Source organism: Chrysochloris asiatica, unplaced genomic scaffold (genome assembly GCF_000296735.1).
Source record: "Chrysochloris asiatica unplaced genomic scaffold, ChrAsi1.0 scaffold00008, whole genome shotgun sequence".
Taxonomy (NCBI): domain Eukaryota; kingdom Metazoa; phylum Chordata; class Mammalia; order Afrosoricida; family Chrysochloridae; genus Chrysochloris; species Chrysochloris asiatica.
Window position 1 is genome coordinate 16,015,066 of NW_006408526.1, and position 8,972 is coordinate 16,024,037.

An 8,972-nucleotide genomic window follows, 5' to 3' on the forward strand; every position below is an offset into this window, starting at 1 on the left:
AAAAAAAAAAAAAAAACAGGGAATGGAAGCAAATGCTGTTGAATGATGATGTATGAAGGGCATTGTAATCATTGCAATGAAACGAAATACAATAGCATGAATGTAGAGCTGATGTTCTCCCATGTAAACTATCACTCAATTCACAATAAAAACTTTAAAAAAAAAAAGATAATGAAAATTTTCTGGAAAATGTTAAAACGACCTCATAATTAGCAGGTATGTATTCATTTAAAAGAAACCATGAATCAAAGATTTGTCCTGAGGTATACTATTAACATAAATATAGAGGCTTGACATTATTTTAAACAAGTTGGGCAAATACTGTATTATGTTTCAGATAGCCTAATATCTAGAGAACGCTTTCCTCAGTTCCTGTTTTTATTGGCTAATTTCAGTCAGAGTTCTTATGTTAAGGTCTGTAATTGCATTTGCTTATGATTAGTGAAATGAGCCCTGGTAGCATAGTGGATTATGAGCTGAACTACTAACCTCAAGATCAGCAGTTCAAATCTACCAGTCATTCCACAGGAGAAACATGAGGCTTTCTGCTCCCATGAGGCTATATAACCTCGGAAATCTTCTAGAGGGTCGCAGTGAGTCGGAAATGACTCGGTAGCACACAGTCAACCAACTCTGATTAGTGATACGTGTTTATAGAACTGGTTAAAGGTAGGAAAGGGCATGAAATGCATGCTTTTTTGATGCTTTGCCTCCATAAGATAAGCAAAGAGATAACTACCCTTATACCACTAGCTGAGTTAACCTTAGACTACCTGGGTTAACAGTTAACATGCTCAGCTTTTAACAGAAAGATTGGTTGTTGGAGTATATCCACAGGTGTCTAAGAAGAATGGCCTGGTTGTCAGCTTTGGAAAAATCAACCACTAAAAGCTCTATGGAGTGCAGTTCTACTCTGTCACACATGAGGGTGCTGGGACTTTGAGCTGACTCAATGGCAATTGGTAAAAACTGGTTTGTTGTTGTTATTGTTAAGTGCCACAGAGTCACTTCTGACTCATACCACCCTTGTATAGAGTTTCCAAGGAGTGGCTAGCTGGTGGATTTGAACAGCTGAACTTTTGGTTAGTAATCCAGTGCTTATCCTACAATGCCACACCAGGACTTCGTTGGCAAACACTGGCTATTTTTAGGTGACTTAAATGCCACTCATCCTTCCAAAAGACTATTTATAGATAAAGAATTTATAACCTTTGATTTAAAAGCAATGATAAACAATCTCAAGAGTTTAGTTGTAGGGGAAGGAGTAATATTTGGTATCCTCCCAGAACTTTGCCCTTATCTTTGGTAACTCACAGAACTGTAGTTTAATTGGTCTCTTAATTGATGCCTTCTTCAGACTGAGTTTCTTAAGGGAAGAGACTACATCTCTCTATGTGTTTCCAGCACTGGGCATAGTGTGTGGCAATAGGTGGCAGGGAGTATTGGAACAGGGAGAGACTAGGATCTGAAACAAGGCTCAGCAGTTACTCCAACAATCAAGACAAGTAGGTGATAAAGGGATAAAGTGGGTCCTGAACAGTGGCTGCCACAAGAATGACAAACCTGAGACCCTACCCAGAGAAGCAGTGACGCCAGAGATGGAGGCGGAGACAATGACGTGGAGAGATGGAGTGGCGAGGGGCTCCAGACCCAGAGAGGGAGAGGGGCTGTGTGCTGATGACCAGCAGGCTTGCAGGGTATACCCTTTGGTTGGTTGATGATGCACGGAGGGGATAGTAACCATGGCAATGTAATGATATACAATAGGATGAATGTAAAGCTAATGCTCTCCTATGAAACTATCACATAATTCACAATAAAACATTTAAAAAAACAAAACAAGAATGACAAACCTGGAGGCCTGGTTAAGTAGCCTCTCAAATAACTATGTCACCCCGTCCTGCCTGGCTGGAAATTCCCACCATATGTCATCCTACCAGGATGGGAAGCAAAGCTAGAAACAATAGCTGCAGAATAACAGTGTTAAAATATGACATCTAGCCCTTTAGCATTTTCTATTCTGCTCAGAGTCAGCCATTGGTCCCTCTCTGCATGCAGGAAACAGAGCAATCTAGGTCCTGAGCACATCTTTGTCCCTAATGCAACAGAAAAATAAGGTCAAGCCCACTTCCACCAGGTCCCAATATCATAGACAATTTCACCTCTTCTCTCTCTAATTCCCACTGACTGTCACCCTGTCGGCTAAACTGTAGTGTTTTATAAATTCAGCTCTTACCACAGACACACTGATTGGAGAGAGAGCGTATGCAGCAGGGATCTGGTCTGAGTTAAATGCCTTCCTTCTGCCTCTGAAAACTGTGACACCTCATCTTATCTGTGTTCACTCCAACAGCACACAGTCCCCTGGTACAAGGAGCATGTCCCTCCTTCTCAGCCAACTTATTATCTCCTGGGCCCTGACAGTCAAGCCTTCCTCCACCTGACTTGTTCCCCCTCCAGGAGGAAAATTCACTGTTTAATGCAACAAGTGATATCACTGAAAATCCATATGTTTCCTTTGGCAGTAGTGTTTTGTAATAGCAATAGCAGAGGTCATAAGTTTGTTTGATTTGCTTTTTTTAAATGTTAAATAATTTTCAGGAAAGTTTGCAATGTATTTTTGGCTACATGCTATCAAGTTAAGCAATTCCACTAGAGTGCAAGGTAATTGCAGAATCTCCAGAAAAGTGTCCAGGGGAATCTCATTTAAAATTTCTCTTACCCTAAAGATGAGAATAAGGAAGAAACCAAGAATGACAATTCGGTTTATTGACTTAGCCCTCCTGAATTAAAGATGCGTTTTTATTACAGATTTAATAACACATGGAGTCCTGGTGTGGTGCTATGGGATAAGTGCTGGACCGCTAACAGCAAGATTGGTGGTTCAAACCCACAGTCACTCCTCGAACCCATGCTCAAAGCCACTTAAAAACAATAGAATACTGAGGATGTTGTGAAAACTTGCAAGAACTGTTTCCTAAAACCAAAATAGCAAGCCAAACCAAATGTACCACTATTCAGTCCATTCTGACTCATATAGCAACCTTAACCCTATATAAGTTTTCAGAGACTAAATCTTAGCAGGCACAGACAGCCTCATCCTTCTCTGCTGGTGGGTTTGCGCTAGTGGCCTTGCACTTACTAACCCAATACTTAACCCACAGCATCACAAGGGCTCCTTGAAACCAAAATACTTAAGGAAAATTTCAATTTTATGCACCACATTACAGCAAAATAATTTTTTTTTCTATTTTCATAATATGCTCCAAGAAGCAGGAAAATACTATTTAGTTCCTTTCCAACTTTAGCCTGTTCCATTTGGCAGGCTATGAATTCTTCCCTCCTGGAAGGATAGTTGCAGGGCAAAGGCGACAATGGGGCTATTTTCCTCTGTGTTTCCAAGGTTCTCTGCCAGAAGGTCAGTAGATAAAATAGGAAAGGTGGTGGGGAGGGCAGTTTTCATAGTTCATTGTATGCAGGAAGAAGGGATGCTTGGAAACACATTTCTCTATGGCTCATCTTAGATATTCAGAAACTGCTGTGCCAAAATAGAAAACAGAGAAGCAATCACACTTTTAACATGAAAAGAAATGGAGGCTTAAGATGGTGGACTAGGCAAATGCATTACAGGGACCCTCTACTACAGGGACCCTCTACAACAGCGAAATGAGAGACCAAATATACAGATGAAAATCCTGGAACCCTGAAATTCAGAGCAAAGTTTAGAAAAGTGGATTGAATGCTTTCTGGGTTGCTTATTTGTTTATTTAGTTTTCTTATGTGTGTGTATTGGGGAGAGTCTCTTCTTTCCCAACTGACAGGAGACAGCAACTGTGCCCACACAGCCCAGCCACACTGTACCATCTGCAGCTCTACCAACTGGGAAAGAGTCAATACCAGCTCCTATACCATTTGATCAATGATAGACAGCAACCAACACCAGCCAAACCAACCCTAAACTGAGGTGCTTGAATGGTGAATGGAAAATGGTGCACACGCTTCCATTCTCTAACTACACCCACAGGAGAAGAGAATCAAACTCAACATCAGACCAAGGCCGATTCCTATGAAGTAAAGATTAGAGAAGCTTCCACCCTACAACCTTCTTTACCCTATTCTGACACCAGTCACCCTCCCACAGCACTCTCTGCTTCACATCTGGGTTTGATAATCCATTGCAATGGCCACATAGAACTCATAACAATACTCACAATTAAGGGGTGTATTATGGACATGATCACAGTACAATACAGGATCAGAAAAACAGAGAGCCCAACAGTTCTACAGTCAGGAATGCCTTTTGTCTGCCATACTGCAGGAATGCCTCAGTCTTCTCTTCAGCCTCTCAGCCATGTGGTCCCTTGGTCTCTGCCCTGCTCAGGTAAGTGATACAAAGTTATTTTAGCAAGTCTCAAATGCCCAAAGAACACAGTCTACAAGTCAGTCTCCTGCCTGTAGGTACTCAGCGTTACTGGTGTCCTTGGGTGTAGTACCCAAAGCTTCTCTGTCTCTCCATGCCACTTCTGCCATTGCCTCTACCATCACTGTTTCTCTAGGTAGGGATCTTGTGCTTCACTCACACTCTTCCTACTTGATGGTTCTGGAATCTTTTGCCTCTGTTTCTGAGATGGCTCCTTTCAAACCTAGTTAAGGAGCAAAACTAACCAATCCTAGCCTTAGAGTCCTGTATACCTTATTTGCATGATTCCACCCAATCACTTGGTGGGAATTAAGAAGAATTTGCATAGAAAAGCCATATTAAGTTCTTAGGCTCGACACAGCATACAATCATCAATTAAATACAAATATGTCAACACCACAATGTGCCATAGACTACAGACAATTTTAATTCACACAAAGAAACAAGTGAGAATGGCTTGAATAAATGACCAAGATGCAGACCTAGAAAACATTTCTGAGGAAGAAAAAGTAATGGAATGAATGACATTTAATCTTCAAAAGACTGACAGAGACACTGAGGAAAACAAAAAGAACACAGAAAAAAACTTAAAAAGAATTCAGGAAAACACTACAAGAACAAACTGATAAAATAAATGCAAATTTTGAAACAATACAAAACCTACAATTTGAAGCACAGATGATTAATACTAAGATTTCAGAAATGGACAGTACATTGAAAGAGTAAATGAGTAGCTATAAAGCAATGGAAGCTAGAATTTGTGAGCTTGAAGATAAATCTCTCAATACTAGTGTGCTAGAAGAACAATCAGGTGAAAAAGCGAAAAAAATCAAAAAAAAAAAAAAAAAAGGCTACAAATTGTGTGGGACACCATTAAGAGGAATACATAGCTTACAGGTAATCATAATTCCAGAAGAGAAAGAGAGAATAGAAAGCACAGAGAAAATTTCCTAATATCATGAAAGATGAGAAGATAAGCATACAAGAAGCTGAACAGTATAAATCCCAAAAGAAAATCACCAAGACATATCATAATCAAACATTCCAAAAGCACAGACAAGAGAAGAATGCTGAGAGCAATTTGGGAAAAAATGAAAAGTTACCTAAAAAAAAGAACTAATAAGACTAACCTCTGATTTCTCAGCTGAAACTATGCGGGCAAGAAGGCAATGGTCTAACACATACAAAACTCTGAAACAAAAACATTGCCAACCAAGAACCATATACCCAGAAAAGCTGTCCTTCAAATGCAAAGGTAAATTAAGATATTTCCAGATAAACAGAAATTAAAGGAATTTGTAATGATTAGAACAACTAAATACTAAAGGATTTTCTTTGGACTGAGAACCAATAACAGTATACAACAACCTGAGATTAACATACATGACAACATTACCCAAAACTCAATCCAGATAGAGAAGCATTTAAAGTAAAACAAACCTACAAGACTGAAAATAGGGAATGAGGGATATCAATCTATAATGAAGTCAACTACAAGAAAAAGAGAGAATACTGTAGATACAAAACTTCCAAATGGCAAGAAATTCAAGTAGATTTCAAGATAAAACACACTTTTTAAGCAAGAGAGTAGGTATTCTCAATGAAAATTAATATACCTTCACATCTAAATAAAAACTAGGAAAATCAGAAAGGTTTAGTAAACATTGTCACAACAGAAATGAAAATAACAAGAAAACACATAAACAAAATGAACTTAGATAAGAAAATTATATAGAACTAAGAAACCAGCAGCTCCACAAGAAAAACACACAACAAAATGATAGCAATTAATTCATACCTATCTTTAAATACACTGAATATAAATGGATTAAATGCATCAGTCAATAGACAGAGAGTAATGGAATGGATAAGAAAATAGGATCCTTCAATATGCTGCCTACCAGAGATGTAGACAGCCTAAATGCCCATCAAAAGAAGAAGGGTTAAACAAATTTTGGTACATACACAAAATGGAATACTACACAACATTGAAGAATGATGAATCTTCAAAACACCTCACAACATGGATGAACCTGAAGGACATTATGCTGAGTGAAATTAGTCAATCACAAAAGGAAGAATATTGCATGAAACCATTGCTGTAAACAGCTAAGAAAAAGTTTTCTTGATAAATGAAACAATCTATGATGGTTGTGGGTAGTGGGGGGTGGGAATTATTCACAGACTAGAGAGTAAACACGTGTCAATATGAGTGATGGGAAAAGCAATACACACAAGAGGTAGGTTGTCAGAGGAAAGATGAAGGTAGTATTAGACACAGGGAGGAATGCAAGAGGTAAAGTGAATAGAGGTAAATACTGTTAACTGATGGTTTATGACTGCAATCATTGTAATGAGGCAAACAAAGTATATGATTTGTTGAATGCAAAACTGATGCCCTGTTCTGTAAACCTTCACTCAATTCATGTTGTTGTTGAGTGCCATTGAGTGGGTTTCGACCCATAGGGACCATGTTTAGGGTTTCTGAGGAAAGACTGGTGAGCTTGAACCACAAACCTCACTGTTCAAATGGCTTTGCAGTCTGGTGCATTAACCCACAGCGCCACACCAGGTCTCATCACTCAATTCAAAATAAAAGTTTTTAAAAAAAAGAAAGAAAAGAAAGTTTGTTTGTCAAACATAGAAACAAAATTTAAATCCTGGTGTGGTGCTATAGGATAAGCGCTGGACTGCTAACCACAAGGTTGGACATTTAAACCCACCAGCCACTCCTAGGAAACACAATACAGAGTCACTATGAGTAGGAACCGAATTCATGGCACTTAGCACTTAATAACAACAATATGAAACTCCTAGAAATGTTGGACTTAAATGATAAGGAAATGGATTCTGAAAATACTTCATTGGTAGTGGTGACCTTAAGTAAAAGACTCATTTAGAGTATTCAATTCCTACTCATCCTCTCTCAAGGAGACCTGTTGGCACAGCTGCTAATCAAAAGGCTGGCGATTTGCACCCACACAGCAGCTATCTACTCTGTCATATGGAACCACTGTCACATGGGTCACTATAAGTCAGAATCAACTCAAAGGCACCCAACACCACCACCTTTCCTTTCATGTTTTTTCTCCCTCACTTATCCTCAAATCTCTTCTTTTTTCTAAACTCCTCCTCTTCCCTCTTCATATAAGGTGGTGCTGTAGGTTAAGTACTGGGCTACTAACTACACAACTGACTGTTCAAACTCACCAGGCATTCTGCAGAGAAAGACAAAGCTGTCTGTACAGTCTCAGAAACCAAATGGAACATGTGAACATCGGTCTCTACAACTCTGAGACCAGAAAAACTAGAAGGTGCTCAGCTATCACAACCAGCTATTCTGAAAAGGATCACATTAGTAAGTCCTGGAAAGAGTAGAAGAAAATATGGATCAAACTCAAAATCATTTAAAAAAAAAAAAAAACAGTCTTATGGGTTAGACTGAAACTAGTAGAACCAGGAGACTATGGCCTTTGATTATCCTTCAGGTCTAGAATTGAAGTCACCCATGTGGGTCAATTTTCAGCCAAGCAATAGATAAGTGTATAGGAGAGACAACAACACTACTGTGGTACACATACCATAGAATGGTCAAAGTTTCAAGATCAGAAGGCCAGCATTTACCTAAGGACAAAATTCATAAGCAAGAATTTAAACAAGAAACACCAGAAGGAAGTGGGTTAAGTGATGTTCCATGGAGGGACTTCCATCATTGAGATGAAGCAAAGTCTATGATTTGTTGAATGTGAAACAAATGATCTGCTCTCTAAACCTTCACTCAATTCATAATAAAAACTTTAATATATATATATATGGAAAATGTATGTCAGATAACAGATTTATTATAAAACTATATTAATTTCAGCCTAGATAGATAAATTATGAAAAGGGTAGAATAGAATCAGACAGCTCATATATTTGCCCTGATATATGACAAAGATGGTATTACAGATCTCTAAAGAAAAACAAATGCAACAAGTAATGCTAGTTCAATAAGTTATTCATATGGAAAATATAGCTATTGATAAAAATAGAAAATAAAATTGGATTCCACACAAAAAAAATAAATGCCTCCTGAAAGGCTTACAAATGAATTTTCAAACTTTAAAGCTATGTATCAGCTATTTATGACCTGAGTTAAAGAATAATTTCTTGAACAACAAAAAATAAGCACTAAGCACAAGAAATCAAATGACAAAACCGATCGCTTCAAGGCAAAGAATATCTAAAAGAACACAATACTGAGAAAAGGACAAACAACAAGCTATTAACTTGTTATTAGCTATACACTAATTCTGTGGATTCATTTGGAGAGCATATATATCTTTAAAATACTAAGACTATGTTCCATGAATGTGGTGACTCTATTTACTTAGCTACATAAAATGCCATTCAATAAAGTTTAAAGTTTTTAATAATGTTCTATGTACAGGTCTTACACATATTTCCAATTCTGTTTTCTGTTTCTTATTTGTTTGTTTCTATTAATATATGTTTTTATTATATAGAAATCAACTGAATTTTTATATTTATATAATCTTGTCTCTGCAGC